Source organism: Nannospalax galili, unplaced genomic scaffold (assembly GCF_000622305.1).
Source record: "Nannospalax galili isolate Female #2095 unplaced genomic scaffold, S.galili_v1.0 scaffold1619, whole genome shotgun sequence".
NCBI lineage: Eukaryota > Metazoa > Chordata > Mammalia > Rodentia > Spalacidae > Nannospalax > Nannospalax galili.
In genome coordinates this window covers 516,289-537,122 of record NW_008342739.1, presented here as the reverse complement: position 1 = coordinate 537,122, position 20,834 = coordinate 516,289, and the positions used below count along the sequence as shown (strand labels likewise).

At 45.5% G+C, this 20,834-nt stretch overlaps 1 protein-coding gene across 2 annotated transcripts in view; it reads right to left on the bottom strand.

The window, feature by feature from the left end:
* Ap4s1 (adaptor related protein complex 4 subunit sigma 1) overlaps positions 1–20,834 on the bottom strand; it is a 57,530-nt gene that overhangs the window by 34,187 nt on the left and 2,509 nt on the right. Inside the window, exon 1 of one of the 2 annotated variants that reach the window (XM_029566294.1) lies at positions 15,454–15,615. The exons of the other annotated variant lie outside the window; for it this stretch is intronic. The gene's annotated coding sequence lies outside the window, so the exon portion shown is untranslated. Of the gene's footprint in view, positions 1–15,453; positions 15,616–20,834 lie in introns of those variants that run through there. 2 annotated transcript variants of the gene reach the window in all.

The window sequence follows — 20,834 nt, the reverse complement described above, 5'->3', positions numbered from 1 at the left end:
ACAGCTGGGGCTACAGGGAGACCCTGTCTCAAAAAGACCAAAAAAAAATTTTTTTTAATTAAAATAGATTTTAAAATAAATAGATGTTGTGAGGTGTGGCGGCTCATGCCTGTAATCCCAGGGAAGTAGAGGCAGGGGAATCAGGAGTTAAAAGTTATCTTTGGCATAGTGAGAGTTCAATGCCAGTCTTGGCTACATGAGACCTTATAGACTCTAGTAGACTCTCAAAAGCAAACAGAAATAGATATTGCCGAGCATGATGGCACATGCCTATGTAAAGCCAAGGCCATCCTGGTGTTTTACATAGTAAAGTGTGAGCTTCTTCACCAGTCAGGAGCATATAGCAAGGCCCTGACTCTGAAAAACAGAAAGGAAAATATTGACCCCAGACTCTTTCCTCAGCCCCCAAGCCCACTCCCACTCTGGTATTTAGGAGTGCTTTTCCTTTCTTTCTTTTTCTTTTTTCTTTCTTTCTTTTTTGGTCTTTTTGAGACAGGGTTTCCCTGTAGCCCCAGCTGTCCTGGAACTCACTGTGTAGACCAGGCTGGCCTTGAACTCACAGAGCTCCGCCTGCCTCTGCCTCCCAAATGCTGGGATTACAAGCATATGCCACCACACCCGGCGAGAAAGCTATAGTTAACATATACTAAGGAGAAAAATCACACATCCTGAGAGATATCTATTCTTCCTAAGTTAATTTATAATTTCAAATTCTAGCACTTGGGAGGCAGAGGCGTTCAAATTCCATGGCTCCCTGGGCTACATAGCAAGACCCTTTTTTCCGTGGGCAGGTGCGCACACATACACATAAATAAAGTGTTTATTTGTTTATTTATTATTTTATTTATTTATCTATTTATTTATTTATTTTTTGGTCTTTTTGAGATAGGGTCTCCCTATGTAGCCCCAGCTGTCCTGGAACTCACTATATAGACCAGGCTGGCCTCAAACTCACAGAGATCTACCTGCCTCTGCCTCGTGAGTGCTGGGATTAAAGGCGTGCACCACCACGCCCGGCCTTTCTTTCTTTTTTTAGAAATTAGAAAAAAAATTATTTGGGGGGCTAGAGAGATGGCTCAGTGGTTAAGAACATTGGCTGTTCTTGCAGAAGACCCAGGTTCAAATCCCAGCACCCACATGGCAGCTAACAACTGTCTGTAACTCCAGTTCCAGGGGCTCAGACAGCCTCTTCTGTCCTCTGCGGGCATTGCACGACATGGGTGCACTTACCTACATGCAGGCAATACATGCATACACATAAAAATATAAAAATAATAAGTGAAATTTTAAAAAATTATTTGCACAAGTGTTTTGATGGCCAGTATGTTTACTGGTATGTGTGCAGTGCCTGCAAAGGCCAGCAGAGGACGGCAGAGAGCCACAGCTGCCATTGGGTGCTGGGAGTTGAACCCGGGTCCTCTGGAAGAACCACAAGTGCTCTTATCCCCTGAGCCACCTCTCCAGCCCCCATTTTGTTTGAGAGGCTGTAAGCATTAATGTTTATTTATTATATAAATTTCTGGTGGATTCTCACTGTTTGCTGTCAGATAATCTGTGAACTAGCTATTGTCTTCTCACACTATGAATTCATTAAGCTGGACTATACACCTCTATAAGGATACTGAGTTAATGAATCTTTTCCAGAAAACATACAAGAACATATGTACTTTAATGTTACAAACGATCTTGATACAGCCACAGACTTCCCTGATCCTAACGAGGGGTCCACGTTGGAAACCCTGAGAATTGTAGGACCATTTGTAAGATTCTTTAAGAATAAACAGACTGGGGGCTGGAATGATAGCTCGTCAGACCCAGGTTCAGTTCCCAGCACCCACATGGTGGCTCACAACTGTCTGTAATTCCAGTTCCAGGGGATCTGAAGCCCACTTCTGGCCACCCATGGGCATTGTATAAATGTGGTACAGTTACATACATGCAGACAAAATACTCATACGCAATAAATAAAATAATAAAAAAATTAAAAACCTCACAAAAACAAAACCAAGAAAATTAGTCATATTTACATCTACAATGAACGAACGTGAAATGGTGTATAGTAAAGATGGCTTCAGTAATCAGAAGCAGAGCTTTCCAGACGGCTGAGTCGTCAGTCACACGAATGCAGACCAATGGTGGCAGCATGCACAAGTCCCAGGCTCAAAGCAGACAAAGCCCCAGCACAGATACGCCGAAGCGGGTAAGAAATCTCAACTGAACCCAAGGAACTTTTGGCCACTGATGGCTGCTGGGAGGGGGAGAGACGGCGTCTTACACGGATGGGGCTCTTGGTAGGTTAAGCAGCCTCCAGTACTTGTATCCATACCGAAGGATATTTGGAGACACAAATCAGACTCTATAGGTCATACTGTCTATAGAGTACAGTAAATTCAGTGGGGGGGACGGTAGTAAGGGAGATGCGGAGGGGGGAGGGAATCTAAATACCATCAAATTATATTGTATGAAAACCCCCAAAATTAATTTTTTAAAAAGATGGCTTATGGATTAATCTGAACTCTTTGTAAAATCTGATTTTGAGGGGCTGGAGAGATGGCTCAGCAGTTAAGAACACTGTTCTTGCAGAAGACCCAGGTTCGAATCCCAGCACCCACATGCCAGCTAATAACTGTCTGTAACTCCAGTTCCAGGGGATCTGACAGCCTCTTCTGACCTCCGCGGTCATTGCACGACACGGGTGCACTTGCCTACATGCAGGCAATACATGCACACACATAAAGTAAAAATAATAAAATATTAAAAAGTCTGATTTTGATGTATACTTACCATTTGTTCTTTGTTATGAGACACAGTCTCACTTATAGTCCAAACCGGCCTAGAACTCCCTATTATAGGCCAGGCTGGTCTTGAACTCACAGAGCTCCCAAGCCTGTACAGGAATTAAAGGTATGCGCTGCCACGCCCAGCTTCACACTTGCTCCTTGCTCACAAATATCAGCTAGTTCGTCATGGTTAGCAGTTGCAACAACAGGGCTCAATCTGCTGCCAAGGAGACTGATAGGAAGAAAGATCAGAGCGAGCAGGAGCAGCACCTCAGTGAGCATTTACAGCTCACATCCAACCTCAGCCTGAGAGTCGGGCTGCAGACAATGTACCGTCAGAACACTGGGAAGAGGATGACAGCGGAGCTTGCCTCTGAATGGAAAGTTCTTTGTTTTGATGAGGCATCCATGTCTGTTCAAGAGTAGAATTAAGGGGTTGCTGAGATGGCTCAGCAGGTAAAAGCTCTTGTCGCCAATTCTGACAATCTGAGTTCGATCCCTGGGGCCCACATGGTGGAAGAGAATGGATTCCTGCAGGCTGCCCTTTCACATTCCACATTCATGTATGTACCCCTCCACTAAAGAATAATAAATACACAAATGAGAAATAAACAGATTGCACGGCAGAACTCTACCTTTGGTGAGTGAGTGGGTCAAGGAACAATTAGAACTCTACCTTTGGTGAATGAGTGGGTCAAGGAACAATTAGAACTCTACCTTTGGTGAATGAGTGGGTCAAGGAACAATTAGAACCCCAGAGAGGTGCGGCAGCTTCATCACAGAGAAGGAGTCTGGTTAGCGGCAGCTTGGAAAAAGTAAACTTAAGCTGGATACTAGCAAGTACTTTTCACCTACTTCACATAAGCGAGTGAGAGTGTCACCTGGGAGGCTGAACTTAGAAGGGTGGGCAGATCTCTGTGAGTTCAAGGTCAGCCTGCTCTACATAGAGAGTTCCAGGCCAGCCAAGGCTGTGTAGTGAGACCCTGTCTGAAAACAAAACAAGATGTTGAGCTTGAGGAAGATGAAGCCCGCGCCGGCTCGTCCTGGCTTTGCCACGTGACTGCTGTCGACCCGCACTGAGCAGCTGCTTCTGAGGTGTGCGTGCGAGTGGCCGTCACACGGAAAGGCAAAGCGGCTGGTCTATTCAAACTGTGTACTCTGAGGCTGGCTATTATTGTTTTTTGTCACAATTACAAATAACATTATGGGATAATATTTGAATTAAACTTTAGTTTCTCTATCCCCCCATGATGCTAAGGATTGATAACAGGCCCTGCACTGGTAGGCAATTGTGCTACCACTGAGCTACATCCCCAGCCCATGGACTAAGCTTTATGTTATTTTTCTCCCAGCTCATCTCCTATTTCCTAAGATCTAACAGACAGGTGGCTACCTTGCAATAATTTCAAATACTGTTATAAAGGGCCAGGCCCAGTAACAAAGTCTGTGCTCATTCACCACAAAGAACAGGATGTTTAGACCAACTCAGCCAGGGATATGACAGCTGGGCCATGGGGGAGGCCTGTGGTCATTTATTCTCTTTTCCAGGAGGATAAACTGTGGGTGGAACTGCAGCACATTCTGAGGTGCTTAATCATTTGGTATTGAGTTACTTTTACTTTTTCACAAGTTACTGCCTGTAGCTGGGTGTGTTGGGGTACGCTTGTAATCCCAACAGCTGTGGAGTGCGGGTAGGAGGATCAGAAACTTCAGATCTTCCTCAGTTACATATGAGTCCCCAGTGACATAGGAATTCAAGACCAGCCTACAATATAGGTAGGATACCCTGTGTCAAGACAGTATCAGTAACACCACCATATTTTCATCTTTTCAGCAAAGTTATTAGCTTTTTTAAGAATTACTTTGTTTTTGTTGTTTTGAGACAGGGTCTCCCTGTTGCCCCAGCTGGCCTGGAACTCACTATGTAGACCAGGCTGGCCTTGAACTCAAAGGGATCTGCCTGCCTCTGCCTCCCAAGTGCTGGGATGAAAGGTGTGCGCCACTACGCCTGGCTGCAAAGTTATTTTAAGATAGTTAAAAATTACAGTCATGGACTGGCAAGATGGCTCAGCAGGTAAAGGCACTTGCCACCAAGACTGACAGCCTGAGTTTGATCCCCACAATGTTATTATGAGAGAGAGCCTCCTACAAGCTGTCCTCTGACCTCCACACAAGTGCTAGCAGCATACACATGCATGAGTGCACATGTGTACATACAACTATGTAGACCAGGCTGGCCTTGAACTCAAAGGGATCTGCCTGCCTCTGCCTCCCAAGTGCTGGGATGAAAGGTGTGCGCCACTACGCCTGGCTGCAAAGTTATTTTAAGATAGTTAAAAATTACAGTCATGGACTGGCAAGATGGCTCAGCAGGTAAAGGCACTTGCCACCAAGACTGACAGCCTGAGTTTGATCCCCACAATGTTATTATGAGAGAGAGCCTCCTACAAGCTGTCCTCTGACCTCCACACAAGTGCTAGCAGCATATACATGCATGAGTGCACATGTACATGTGTACATACTCAAGTAAATAAATGTAATAAAAATTTTAAAGAAATCACAATCATATACTTTATATTTCAATAGCCAGGTAAAAGAAAAAAAATACTGTTTCAAAGGGACACCCATGGCCAATCCTTTACCTTTAAATGTCCTGGATGCATTAAGTGGTAAAATGAGAAGTAAAAAGATCCTACTGAAATGTTTCATCAAAGGCTCAAATTGATTTCTACCTTACAAGACCGGCATTTTTTCTCACTGACTTCAAGGGTAAGGATGAAAGCGTGCTGAAGTGATGCTCGTCAGAACGCAGACTTCAAAAGGACAGCTCAAAGCCTCTGAAGACTTGAATACACCTTTCTTTTCTTCATGCTCATAAGAAATCACACACTTCACAATGTAGGTTTACACAGTGGACGGAAGCAGAGGAGCACAACTGGAAACGGTTTCTACTCCCAAATATACAGTGCTGGGATAAACAATGTGGAAACTCAAGGGACAAGTAAGGATCTGAGACGTGAACGTGAACGCTGTGGGTGCCTACATGGTTAGTGACCATCAGGGAGGAAGGTCAGATACTTAGGAGACTGAGGTAAGACAATAAGAGGAATATATGCCTAGACGAACGCTGGGAGTGTGGTCAGGGAACGGTCTGAACGTCCTCTATGAACTCCGCATTCAACGATACTCAAGGCTGTGGAAGATGATCTGAGGCAAGAGTCAGGAGCTTCCACACACAAAAGCTTGTGCAAAACAAGGAAGAATAAAGAATGGGAAGCACTGGGGAAGGCGTCACACGAAGGGGGCTAGGATGCTGTAACAGGGACAACCTCAAGAGCTCAGATGGAAAGGAGGAAAAACTGAACAAGAATGCGCGCGCGCGTGCGTGTGTGTGCGTGTGTGTGTGTGCGCGTGCGTGTGTGTGTGCGTGTCTGTGCGTGCGTGTGTGTGCGCGTGTCTGTGCGTGTGCGTGTGCATGTCTGTGCGTGTGCGTGTGTGTGTGCGTGTGTGTGCGTGCGCGTGTAAGAGCTCAGATGGAAAGGAGGAAAAACTGAACAAGAATGCGCGCGCGCGTGTGTGTGCGTGTGTGTGTGTGTGTGTGTGCGCGTGTCTGTGCGTGTGCGTGTGCGCGTGTGTGTGTGTGTGCATGTCTGTGCGTGTGCGTGTGCGTGTCTGTGCGTGCGTGTGTGTGTGTGTCTGTGCGTGTGCGTGTGCATGTCTGTGCGTGTGCGTGTGCGTGTGTGTGCGTGTCTGTGCGTGCGCGTGTGTGTGTGTGTGTGTGCGCGTGTCTGTGCATGCGCGTGTGTGTGCGCGTCTGTGCGTATCTGGGCGTGTGTCTGTGCGTGTGCGTGCGTGTCTGTGCGTGCGTGTGTGTGTGTGTCTGTGCGTGCGTGTGTCTGTGCGCGTGTGTGTGTGTGCGTGTGTCTGTGCGTGTGTGTGTGTCTGTGCGTGTGCGTGTGTGTGTGCGTGTGTGTGTCTGTGCGTGCGCGTGTGTGTGTGTGTGTGCGCGTGTCTGTGCATGCGCGTGTGTGTGTGCGTCTGTGCGTGTCTGTGCGTGTGCGTGCGCGTGTGTGTGTGTGTCTGTGCGTGCGTGTCTGTGCGCGCGTGTGTGTGTGCGTGTGTCTGTGCGTGTGTGTGTGTCTGTGCGCGTGTGTGTGTGCGTGTGTCTGTGCGCGTGCGTGTGTGTGTGTGCGTGTCTGTGCGTGTGTGTGTGCGTGTCTGTGCGTGCGTGAGTGTGTGTGTGCGCGTCTGTGCGTGTGCGCGTGCGTGTGTGCGTCTGTGCGTGTGCACGTGCGTGTGTGCGTCTGTGCGTGTGCGCGTGTCTGTGCGTGCGTGTGTGTGTGCGGGTCTGTGCGTGCGTGTGTGTGTGTCTGTGCGCGTGTGTGTGTGCGTGTGTCTGTGCGTGTGCGTGTGTCTGTGCGTGTGTCTGTGCGTGTCTGTGCGTGTGTGTGTGCGTGTCTGTGCGTGCGTGAGTGTGTGTGTGCGTCTGTGCGTGTCTGTGCGTGCGTGTGTGTGTGCGGGTCTGTGCGTGCGTGTGTGTGTGTGTGTGTGTGTGTGTGTGTGTGTGTACTCATGCCACAGGGCGCATGTGGAAGTCAGAAGATGCGTATTTGGGAGCCAGCTCTCTCCTTTCACTATGGGTTCCAGGGTTGATTGTTATTCAATGTCAGTTTGATGTGATGAGTTCATTATTGTTGTTAAGAAACATAGGGATCAAATTTAGGAATTCAGGCTGTCAGTCATACAAGACAGCTGCTTTTACCCACTAAGCCATCCCTCCAGCCCCCACCACCTCAGTTTTTGACACAGGGTCTCTCAATGGATCTGGACGTCACTGATTCAGTTTTCCTGGCTGGCCAGCAAACTGCAGGATCTGCCTATCTCTGCCTTCCCAGCCCTATGATTACAGATGTGTGCTGCCATGCAGTCTTTGATGTGGGTTCTGGGGACCCAAACTCGGGTTCTCCTGCACGCCTGGTAAGCACTTTATCAACTAAGCCATCTCCCCAGTTTCTGAGAAAGAACTTGACTCGACATGCTTTGGAGGCCAAGACTTGTGAGACTGGTAGATTTACAGCAGACCGAATATATCCATATCTCAGGATCTTTCAGGATGTCAGAGAGAAGTGTGTTACTGGGAGTTAAAACAGGCCGTCATACCCATACATGGCAAACAGATCTGAAGTTGAGCACCAACTGTGACTAACTACGCTCAGGCTTTAGGAAAGAGTCCGGAACTGTGTCCAGGTCAAAACAAAAGAACTATGGAGGGCTGCCAGGGGCCGTAGGTGCAGAAGTGGAGTGGTGACACAGGGGCCTGTGCTGTCACCCTGCTATGTCAGAAGTGGGAGTGGTGACACAGGGGCCTGTGCTGTCACCCTGCTATGTCAGAAGTGGGAGTGGTGACACAGGGGCCTGTGCTGTCATCCCTGCTATGTCAGAAACGGGAGTGGTGACACAGGGGCCTGTGCTGTCACCCTGCTATGTCAGAAGTGGGAGTGGTTGACACAGGGGCCTGTGCTTCATCCCTGCTATGTCAGAAACGGGAGTGGTGACACAGGGGCCTGTGCTGTCACCCTGCTATACACTTCCTTCATGTTGCAGGTGAGAAACCTGGAAATCAGAGACGGAGAGGGAAAGCCTGAACTCCGAAAGAACTTACCAGGTTGTTTCTGCCTTATTCAGTGCATTAGTGTTGCCAAATGTTCATTTAGTTTTAATAAGCATTAACTTCAAATGGCTTTGAAAATGATCAGGGAGTATTCTCTTTTTGCACTATTTATTGTTATTGTTGTTGTTGTTCAGTGCTAGGGACCAAATCCAGGCTCTTTCTAAAAATTTTTAAAATTTTACTTTATGTGTGTGAGTGTTTTGCTTGCATGTGCATATGTGTACCACGTGCAAGCCTGGTGGTGTGCAGGCCAAAAGAGGATGTTGTATCTCTTAGATCTGGAGCTACTGATGGCTGTGAGCAACTATGCAGGTGCTAGGAACTGAACCCAGGTCCTCTACAAGAGTAGATAGTGCTTTTAACCTCTGCACCATCTCTCCAGCCCCAAATTCAGGGTCTTGTATATGGAAGGCAAGTGTTCCACCACTGAGTTACAGCTCCAGCTCCAGTACTCTCTCATCTAGTGCCACTGAACAATCTGGAAAATACCAAATAAAACACTGATGATAAAGAATATGTTGGGTGTGGTGGCACACATCCTTAATTCAAGCACTAGGGAGGCAGAAACAGGCAGATCTCTGTAAGTTCAAGGTCAGGCTGATCTACATAGCAAACTCCAGACCAGCAGAGCTACATAGTGAGACACTGTCTCAAAGGAAAAGAAAAAAGGACTATACAAGCCAGGTATAAAGGGATGGGTCATGCCTGAAACCCTAGTAACAGGGGGCCAAGGCAGAACAATCATGGAGCATTCCAGGGTAGCCTGTGCTACATAGTGAGTTACATGCGAGCCTGGTCTCAAAATAAATAAGTAAATAAATGTATAAAAATAAATAAGCAAAAATAGGCCAGGCATGGCGGTGTATGTATTCACCCTGGCACTCGGGAAGCAGAGGCAATCAGATCTCTGTGAGTTGGAGGCTATGATGATTGATCTACATAGTGATTTCTAGGCCAGCCAGGGTTACATATTGAGATCCCATCTCTAAATAAATAAATAATATATTCATGGGCTATAGACAAGAATGGAAAATATTTATAAAGATGAAAATATAATATCAGAGTACTATATTCTACATTCACATGGACTACAGTTACATGAAATAAATATCTAAATAAAGATTAAAAACAAGCTGGGCACGGTGGTGTATTCTGTGAGTTCAAGGCCAGCCTGGTCTACAAAGTGAGTTCCAGGCCAGCTGGAAAAAGACCAAAAAGACCAGAAAAGAAAAAAAAGATTATAAAACAGACTAGACCATCATTCACGTGAAGAGACAACCCACAGAATGGATAAAAATCTTTACCAGCTACACCTCTGACAGAGGGTTAGTATCCAGATTATACAAATAACTCAAAAAATAACCCCCCCAAAAAATGTGGCAAGGTGATGAACAGGGAGTTCTTAAAAGATGAAACGCAAATGGCTCAGAAATGCTTTAAAAACGTTCAACGTCTTCAGTCATCAGGGAAATGCAGATTAAAACCACTCTGAGATTTCATCTTACCCCAGTAAGGATGACTAAGATAAAAAAAACAAATGACAAATGCTGGTGAGGATGTGGAGAAAGGGGAGTGCTCATCCACTGTTGGTGGGATACAAACTGGTAGAGCCACTATGGAAATCATTGTGGAGAGTCTTCAAAAAGCCAGAGACCAATTTACCATTTGATCCAGTTATACCATTCTTGGGCATATACCCAACAGACTCTATACCCTCCTACAGAAATACCTGTTCATGTAGCTGGGCGAGATGGCATACATCTTTAATTCCAGCACTCAGGAGGCAAAGCAGATGGATTTCTGTGAGATGGAGGCCAGCCTAGTCTGCATGAGGAGTTTGAAGCCAGCAGGGGCTACAGGGAGACTCTGTCTCAAAACAAACAAACAAACAAACAAACAAAAAAGCTGGGCATGGTGGGGCACACCTTTCATCCCAGCACTCAGGAGGCAGAGGCAGGTGGATCTATGTGAGTTCAAGGTCAGCCTGGTCTACATAGCGAGTTCCAGGTGAGCTGAGGCTACAGAGAGACCCTGTCTTCAATGGCCCCTCCACCCCCAAAAAAGAAATATGTGTTCATCCATGTTTATTGATGGCCTTTTCATAATAGCCAGGAACTGGAAACAACCTAGATGCCCATCAGCTGATAAATGGATAATGAAAGTATGAACACACACACAATAGAACATTACTCAGCTCCTAAAAAAAACGGAATTCCCAGGTAAATGGATGGAACTAGAAACAGTTACCCTGAGTGAGGAAACCCAGACCCAGACAGACAAACGTCAAATGTGCAAATGTTCTCTCTCATAGCTGGATGCCAGCTTGTGGTGGGGGAGGCTCCCTGGGAGGAGAGAGTGCATGCAATGAAATAAGGGGGAGAGGAGAATACTAGAGTAGGAGGGTTAAACGGGGTGGGGAGTAGGACAGGGTAGAGGAGGGAGGGTGAGGAGGGGAACTAACACTAAAGCCCTTTAGAAAAAGCCATATGGATGGGGCTGGAGACATGGTTCAGACATTAAGAGCACTGGCTGCTCTTGCAGAGAACTGAGGTTCGATTCCCAGCACCCACATGGTGGCTAACAACCATCCGTAATTCCAGTTCCGGGGGATCTGACACCCTCTTCTGACCTCTGAAGGCATTGCATGACATGGCTGCACTTGTACACATGCAGGCAATAGACGCATACACATAAAACTAAAATAATTTTGTCTTTTTGAGGCAGGGTCTCCCTGTAGCCCCAGCTGGCCTGGAACTTGCTATGTAGACCAGGCTGGCCTCGAACTCACAGAGATTCCTCTACCTCTGCCTCCCAAGTGCTGGGATTAAAGGCATGCACCACCACACCCAGCTACTTTGAACAATAAAATGTAGCAGCATTATAGATCATGCTGAAAATATACACAGGAAATTAAAGTTGTCTGACAAGAGCCTGCCGATTGTCACCTAGAGCATATTTATGTTTAAATTTACAATCATCTATATCTCACAATATTTTAATAGTAAAAATGCCAAAATTAATAGTGGTCAAATAAAAATATTTCAATGCAAGTATATGATATAAAACTTTAAAAAGCAGGTAATTTTAAAATTTAGATTTATTTCTATTTGTGTATATGCATGTCTGCATATATGCATGTGCTCGTGTGTGTGTGTGTGTGTGTGTGTGTGTGTGTGTACATGAGTTTACAGAGGCCAGAAGAAGGCGCTGGATCCTCTGAAGCTAGAGTTACAGGTGTTTGTGAGCTGCCCAACATGGGTGCTGGGATCTGACTCCAGTCCTCGTGAAAAGCAGCAGCATTGAGCTGTCCCTCCAACCCCCCGCCTCGCCCCCAATTTAAAATTAAAAAACAGAAGAATGAGGAGAGAGAAGGTAATGGTGAGTGGAACGGACTCACTCACAGAACACAGAACAGTAACTGGGTTGGTGGAAGAAAACATTCATAGGCAACAAAAACCAAACGAGATGTCCTGAGAGAAAACTAGAACATGGGTGATGAGAACGGGGGTGCAGGGTGGCAGGCACGGACCCAGCAGCCACTCAGCAGTAGGGGCTGGCAGAGAGGAAAATCTGTACCAGTGAAACAGCATGAGGTATGACACTTACTTTAAAACACTCCTCACAAAGAACGAAAAATAGATGCAACAAAAATGGCAAAATCTTGATAACTATGGATAATAAGAGTTCACTCATTAGACTGTTTCCTCTGGTTTGCACAATTGAGAAATTTCAAAATAAAAGGTACAAGGTGGAGTTGTATAGTAGATGCTTGGTATCCAGGAGACCCTGGATCCAATTCCCTGTATCAAGCCCTATCCACCAAACCAAAGGAATCCAGAGTCTAAGCACAACACATGTTAAAATATCAAATCATGGGATGAGGGTGTGGCTCAGCGGCAGAGCGCCACCATGCCCGGCTAGTAGGAGTTATTTTTAAATGTCTCTAAATAATTTTTTCAATCATAAACCAGGGCTTGGTTGTACAGACCTGTAATTTCAGCAACTGGGGAGGCTCAGGCAAGAGGATCACACATTCAAGACTTATCCTGGCCACAGATCAAGTCTGAGGCCGATCTGGGCAGCTCAGCCAGACAATATGTCAAATAAAAAGTGAGGCCGGTGAGATAGGACAGCAGGTAAAGGCACTTGCTGCCAAGCTTGATGACCTGAGTTTGATCCTGGCCGAGTACCAACATGGCAGGAGAGACTTGATTCCTGCAACTTGTTCTCTGACTACCACATGTGGTTGCCTGGTAGGAAGGCATATAGGCAAGTGGGCACACACACACACACACACACACACACACGCATGCACGCACACACACACGCAACACACACACATAAATATAAAAATAAATAAATAGAAAGGGGGGGCTGGGAGATAGCTCAGTGACAGAGTGCTAGCATAGTCTGTACAAAGCTTTGGACTCAATCTCTAGTACTGAGAAAAAAAGAGAATTTTTCAATCTCTTTCTGTGGGATAATCAGAATAATTGTCATGAACTTTAAGTTGGACTATTAATAGAAAGATAAAATTAAAGATTAGCATCTCATTAAAAATATGCTACAAGCAATGCGGTTTTTGTGAAATGCTGGCAATTTAAAACATTTTCCAGGGGCTTCTGAGGGTATGGCTCAGTGGTAGAGTATGTGCCTGTGAGTTCAATCAGCAACATCAAAGAAACAAAAGCAACCAACCGACCAATCAAACGACAAAACAAAACAGTGACAGTCCCTAAGGAGAACACTGTCCACCACGGTGCCTCAGGACACATGTCCACGTCTGGCATCATCTTTTTGATCATCTTCTGCAGCTCCAAGGAGACACAAAGTCTATTTCCAAGCTTGTCAAATGATTACTGTGGAAAGTCCTGGCAGTTTCCCATTCAGCCACATTTTCCCGTCATTTTGTTCTCATGCTGACTGACCTGGTGTTCACTCTTAGCCAATGTACAGGAGGGGCTTAGCTCCAGGACATCTCTTTTTCCTTTCAATTCTGACACTATGTGAATTAGCTATACAATAGTATTACAGCCTGCTTTTTTTTTCTGACTCATATTACCCAGGAGATGACTGAGGAATAAATTTGATCTAGAATTTTATATAATGTCCTGAGTTTCCTAAAGGTTTGGGTGTACATTTTTCTATAATCTGTGAAGGTCCTTTTCTTTTGGATGTGACGCAGTATTTCCTTATTCAGGTGCCCTGCATGTATTTCTATCATTTTCTTAGCTACAGGCAACTCCCGTAAGGAGTAGATATCTGATCTTGTCTGGCAGGCTGAGCTTGGTGCAGGTGTAAGCCGCCTCCTCCTTTTCTTATAGTTAGCTCCTTTGGTTTGCACTCATGCCAGCTCTTACCAAAGCTCCTGTAGGCTTCATATTTGTTTGCTCTCTCACTTATAAATGTAAACACTCTGTTATTTCCTTAAGTGATGGAATCACGTTGAATTGACTTAAAATAATTTCTTAGCCGGGCGTAGTGGCGCACGCCTTTAATCCCAGCACTCGGGAGGCAGAGGCACGTGGATCTCTGTGAGTTCAAGGCCAGCCTGGTCTACATAGTGAGTTCCAGGACAGCTGGGGCTACAGGGAGACCCTGTCACAAAAAGGCCAAAAAAAAAAAATTCTCACTTAGCTGGGTGTGGTGGTGCACGCCTTTTATCCCAGCACACAGGAGGCAGAGGCAGGCAGATCTCTGTGAGTTCAAGGCCAGCCTGGTCTACATAGTGAGTTCCAGAACAGCTGGGGCTACAAGGAGACCCTGTCTCAAAAAGACAAAAAAAATTAATAATTTCAAACATGCTAAAATTCCAGGAACCAGAGACAGTAACACTGAGCCCATTTATAGGACAGGAGGCAAACAGTGAAAGGAGACTTTATTTCCTTGTTTCCAAAGGCACACATTTACTCACTGATATGAAGGGTGGGGACCACTTCCTGTCATAGCATGGACCATGAGGTCACCAAGGGCTGTCTCGGCTTGCTCTTCCAGCCATGAAGAATGCCTGTCACAACTTTTATAGAAGACGCAGACAATGATTAAAGTAATGTTTATGAACCTGCTTGAGCTCTCTGGTAGAAAGATGACGCGGGCAGAGTCAGCAAGATACGGTAAGTTTAGGTAATTACAAGATAGTTCCCAAAGGCAGACTCAGAACTGTTCACATCAGCTGTTGGAATAACTGGCAAGAAGGTTCCAGAGTGTTGTCTATTCCCAAGTTATTTAAAATCCTGGAATTCTCTGACATACTTCTCCTGACATAATGTATGTAAATGAGATATGACAACTCCAGAAAGCCAAAAATGGGATAAGCATATAGTTCAATTATTAACTTTGGGAAAGAATTTTTTTGGGGGGGTCTTTTTGAGACAGGGTCTCCTGCAGCCTCAGTTGGCCTGGAACTATGTAGACCAGACTGGCCTTGAACTCACAGAGATCCACCTGCCTGTCACACATATGTACCTGATCCCCCTGGAGCTGGAATTACGAGCAGTTATGAGCCACTCGACATGGGTGCTGGGAACCAAAAGTCCTTGTTGATTTATTTTCCAAACAAGGTCTCACTGTGTAGCTAGGCTGTAGCTCACTTTTCAAACACAAAGTGATCCTCTGTCTCTGTCTCCCCAGAGCTTGGATTACAAATTTGAACTGGTATACCTGGTTTAGACAGGCTTTCAAGATTATCATGCACTGAGCATGGCAATCACACCTGTAAACCCAGCATTCAATGACAGAGACAGGAGGCTTGCAAGTTAAGAGCCAGCCTGGGCTACAGAGTGAGACTCTATCTTATCCTCCCACCTACCACCCCCAAATTATTCTACAACTAGGTGAACTGGGGTGGGGGTTGGGGGTGGGAGGAATGAACTGATGAAAGGTCAGAACAGACAGTAAATTTCAAAGGCGGGACTGAAGAGAGGAAATGATTCAAGCACAGATCAGGGACGGAATTCCAGTTAGGTGAGTTGAACTATGATAATGTATCTTGGGGGAACTCACTACTGAAAAGTTCTAGAAACTGAAGGCAGCATTCACAGGAGTAGTGGGCTGGGCGCGGGGCGTGAAGAGTACAGGACACACCAACAGAGGAGAACACTTTGCTCTCCGTACTTCTAATAATCAGGGCAGCTTCAGGCTTTGAACTGGGCTGGTGAGAAGTAAGATACTGTAATCCTGGGATCTGAGAGGCTGAGGAAGTAGGACCTTGAGTTCCAGGCTAGGGCTGTATAGCAAGGCAGGATCTGAAAAGACGAAAGAAAAAAAAAGGGAAAAAGAGTGTGTGGGGATTGAAGTAAATAAGTCATGGGGCAGGCATGAGGACCCTCAGGTTGGGCTCCCAGAACCCACACAAATCTGAACTCGGATGGGGCTGGAGAGATGATTCAGTGGTTAAGAACCCTTGCTGTTCTTCCAGAAGACCTGGGTTCCATTCCCAGCACCCACATGACAGCTAACAACAGTCTGTAACTCCAGTTCCAGGGGATCTGACGCCCTCTTCTGACCTCCCTGGGCATTTCACGACACAGGTGCATTTACATACATGCAGGCAATACACTCATACTGGACTTGGTAGCAAATGTATATAATCCCAGCTCTCCTACTGTAAATGGGTGATGGAGACAGAAGGGCCCCCCTAACCCCCACACGTTCCAGGGTCAGTTGACTGTTGAAAGAAGCAGTAAACAAGAGACCCTGTGTGGGGCTAGAGAGACAACACAGTGGGTGACGAATGCTTGCTGCTCTTGTAGCGAGAGGACCAAGTTCGGTTCCTAACACCCACATAAGGTAGCTCAGAGCCACCTGTAACTGCAGCTCCAGGGGATCCAATGGGAATCTGCACTCACAAGCATGTACCTCCCTAATACACATAATTAAAAAATAAAATAATCTTCCCGGGCGTGGTGGCACACGCCTTTAGTCCTAGCACTTGGGAGGCAGAGACAGGTGGATCTCTGTGAAATCAAGGCCAGCCTGGTCTACATAGTTCCAGGTCAGCTGAGGTGACAGGGAGACCCTGTCTCAAAAATACAGCCGCCCCCCCAAGGAAACTTTTGGGTTGAAGAAGTGGCTCAGAGCCCTGGTTGCTTCTGCAGACAATTTAGGTTCATTTCCCAGCACCCACATGACGGCTAACAACCATCTGTAATTCCAGTTCCAGGGAATCTGACGCCCTCTTCTGACATCTGTGGGCATTGCACTGCATGACATGGGTACATTTACATACATGCAGGCAAAACACTCATGCACAAAAAATAAAAATATTAAAAAATAAAATAATCTCCAAAAAAAAGAGACTGTCTCAAACACAGTGGAAGGCAAGGGCCAACATCCAAGGTTATCTCCTGATCTCAATATACACAACACGGCATGCTTCCCCGACATACATATATCACCTCCTCCAACACACACACACAGGTTAAAAAATACTGGTTATGATGGTGCACACCAGTAATCCCAACATTTGGAAAGTAGGAGAATCAGCAGTTCAAGGTCATCCTCAGCTACATAACAAGTTAAAGGCTAGCCTTGGCTACAAGAGACGCTGTTTCAAAAAACCCAAAAGATTAAAAAAAAAAAAAAAAGACTTCCCATCCAGAAAGCATTAAAACCCTCAGACCATGGAACAACCGACTTTAAAAAATTTTTTTTATTATTTTATGTGTATGCCTGCATTGCCTGCATGTAGGTAAGTGCACCTGTGTTGCGCAATGCCCACAGAGGTCCAAAGAGGCTGTTGGATCCCCTGGGACTGGAGTTACGGACAGTTGTTAGCTGCCATCTGGGTGCCAGGATTCTAATGCAGGTCTTCTGCAAGAACAACCAGTGTTCTTAACTGCTGAGCCATCTCTCCAGCTCCCCAACTTTTTAAAAAACAGCTTGCAGAGAGCTCATCACAAGCAATACTATGTTATCCTACTTTCTCTGGATAAAAGTTGTACTTTGGGCCAGTTAGATGGCTCAGTGGGTAAAGGTGCTTGCCACCCAACAATGCAAGCTAGATGACCTGCTTTCGATCCTTGGCACCCCCATAAAAGTGGAAGAAGAGAATCCACACAACAAAGTTGTCCTCTAACCTCCACACGTGCACTGTGGCACTAGCAAAACAAAGAAAACTTGGGTTTGGAAAGGTTCCGTGACTTCAAAATGGCAAAGCCAGTGTACAAGTTTAGATGGTGTCTCTCATATCTCTCATACTCTTTAGAACAAGCAGTGAGTTTGAAGTCTTTTCCAAGTCACAGACATTTAAGAAGGTATGGGGCTGCCTGGATCAGCATCATGCAGTATGTGAATAAACTCTTGATTCAACTGGAAAAAAAAAAAGACTGAAGTGAAGAAAATATATTCATATTAGTTAGGTCTAAATTTAAGTTAGTCATCAAACCTGTATTGAGGACTCATTTCCAGCATGGGGTGTAGCTAGAGGTATAAATAGGGACGTGGATCTGCCTCTTAGGAGGCTGCAATCATGCAGATAAATGACTCTATAGTTAGGAACAACAGGCAAAGGACTGTGTTACTGACATGTATAGAACTGTGGTTAAAGTGACTGTATGCATAGTCAATTGGACTTTGTAAAGCAGGAGTACACCTAAAAATTTTTTTTTAAACATTTTATTTTTAAGCCAGGAGAGATGGTGTACACCTTTAATCCCAGCACTCGGGAGGCAGAGGCAGGTGGATCTCTGTGAGATCAAGGCCAGCCTGGTCCACAGAGTGAGCTCCAGGTCAGCTGGGGCTACGGGGAGACCTGTCGCAAAAGAACAAAAACAAAACATTTCATTTTTAATTATGTGCATGTGTATGTCTGTTGGTGGGGGGCATATGCAGGTGCCTGTAGAGGCCAGAGGCATCAGATCCCCCTGGAACTAGAGTTACATGCAGTTATGAACAGCTTGACATGGATACTAGGAATTGAACTCAGGTCTTCTTGAAGAGCAACAATTGCTTTTAAACCACTGAGCCATCTCTCCAGCCTCACACTTAAAAGTTTTAAAAGACCTATGTGCTGGATAGCTTTAGTGTCAACTTGACACACCTGGGTTGAGGGAGCCTCAATCGGGAAATTGCCTCTATTGGACTGGCCTGTGGCCATGTCTGAAGGGCATCTTCTTGATGAGTGATATGGGAGGGCCCAGCCCACTGTGGGTGGTGCCACCCCTGGGCAGGTGGGCCTGTGTTGCATAAGAAAACAGGCTGAGCAGGGACCAGGGGAGCAAGCCAGTAAGCAGTGTTCCTCCATGGCCTGTGCTCCAGCTCCTGCCTCCAGGTTCCTGCCCTGAGTTCCTACCTTGGGCTCCCTGATGAACTGCGACCTGGGAGATGTAAGACAAATAAACCCTTTCCTCCCCAAGTTGGTACTGGTCAGAGTGTTTTGTCACAGCAGTGAAGAACTAACTAGGACAGCCTATTTGGAAGATACTTGTGTAAAGTCATGGAGGAAGTGAGGCTGCCGGATCTTAAGAAACTCGCTTACAAGAGGACTGGAAACTGCAGGCATACTGAGGCTCCACGACCTGAAGGGTCTTTAAAAGAAACGTTATTCTGAAAAAAAAAATCTAAATTCTGTTTGTGCGTATGTATGTGTCTTGTTTTTGCTGTTTTGAGATGAGGTCCATATATTCCAGGCTGGCCTTGAACTTGGTACGCAGCTAAGGACAGCCTCGAGTTCCTGATCTTTCCGCTTTCACCTTCCAAATGCTGGATTACAGGCGAGCACATGGGCAACTCACTTTGGCCTTTATTTTAATATTTTATTATTTTTATTTTCTGTGTACGCATGTATTGCCTGTGTGTAGGTAAGTGCCCCCATGTCATGCAATGCCCGAGGACAGAAGAGGCTGTTGGATCCCTTGGAACTGGAGTTAGGATAGTTGTTAGCTGCTATGTGGATGCTGGGATTCGAACCCGGGTCTTCTGCAAGAACAACCAGTGTTCTTAACTGTTGAGCCATTTCTCCAGCCCCACTGGCCTTTATTTTAAATTTGGAGATCACTAGAATATTTATGCAGTGGACCACAATCAAACCTGTCTTTGAAGAAGGCAGCCAGGTAGTAAGGAGGGTGAGAAAAGAAGTGGGTCTCCATGGAGAGGAGGCAGGACGGAAGCTTCTGAGAAAGGATTGTCTGTGTGGCGTAAACGAAGGCTATTAGAAGGACTGCTAGGCTCTAGATTTGGATATAGCGCTACTTGACTATGATAACAGAAGCAGATATTTCTATTTTAAGGGTAGATGGGGAGGGGACCCCTGTCTTTCCTTGACCTCAGTGAGAAATATAAATGTGCACCTTCCTCTTCAGATGCAATCATCACACAGGTGCACCACAGCACCTGGAAAGTATTCATTTGTTTGTTTGCTTATTTGTTGAGGTAGTCTCACTATATAAACCCTGGCTGGCTTCGAGCTATCAGAGATAAGCCTGCCTCTGCATGCCTAGTTCTGGGATTAAAGGTGAGCGCGTACCACCATGCTCTTCCCCTGAAGATGTTTCTTCTTTTTTTTTTTTTTTAATTTTACTTATTATTTTTATGTGTATGCAAGTATTGCCTCCATGTAGGTAAGTGCACCCATGTTATGCAATACCCACGGGGACAGAAGAGCCTGTCGGATCCCCTGGAACTATGGACAGCTGCTAGCTGCCATGTGGGTGGTGGGATTTGAACCTGGGTCTTTTGCAAGAATAGTCAGTGCTGAACTCTCTCTCCAGTCCCTGAAGATGTTTCTTAATGGGTGTGTGCAGGGTCCTGAGGCTGCATGTAAAGTGTTTCTGAGCTTTTTAATGTGTCCTCCATTCAAGGACTAGGACTGAAAGAACAGGTTGTACACTGATCATAGGTAAGTGAAGAAATAGACTCTAATACTAATAGAAAGTTATTAATGGTATTGTTTTCTAAGATATCATTTTATATGTAAATATGGCAGTAAGAGTAACAGATCTAATCATTTCTTCATTAAACTATAACAGTGAAGCAAACACGGTAAAATAAGATGTGCTACTTTATCTCCCTGAAATGACACCCTCAGTGGTCATGTACGTACACCACAGTGAAAATTTTTATTGGCTTTTGTAGTGAAAATAAAAGTTTAAAAATGCCACCAGCTTTATGTCAATTTCCTGAACAACTGCACGTTTCATTATGCTGTTAAATATTGTCTTAATGTTCAACCAAATGGTTATTAGCTATGTTAATATTTAAAAACTTATTAGTTCACTAGGTTATTTCCTGTGAAATCAAGCACATTACGTGCACATTACAGCTCTTAAAAAAACTGATCTTTTGCCAGGTGTGGTGGTGCACGCCTTTAATCCCAGCACTCCGGAGGCAGAAGCAGGCGGATCCCTGTGAGATCAAGGCCAGCCTGGTCTACATAGTGAGTTCCA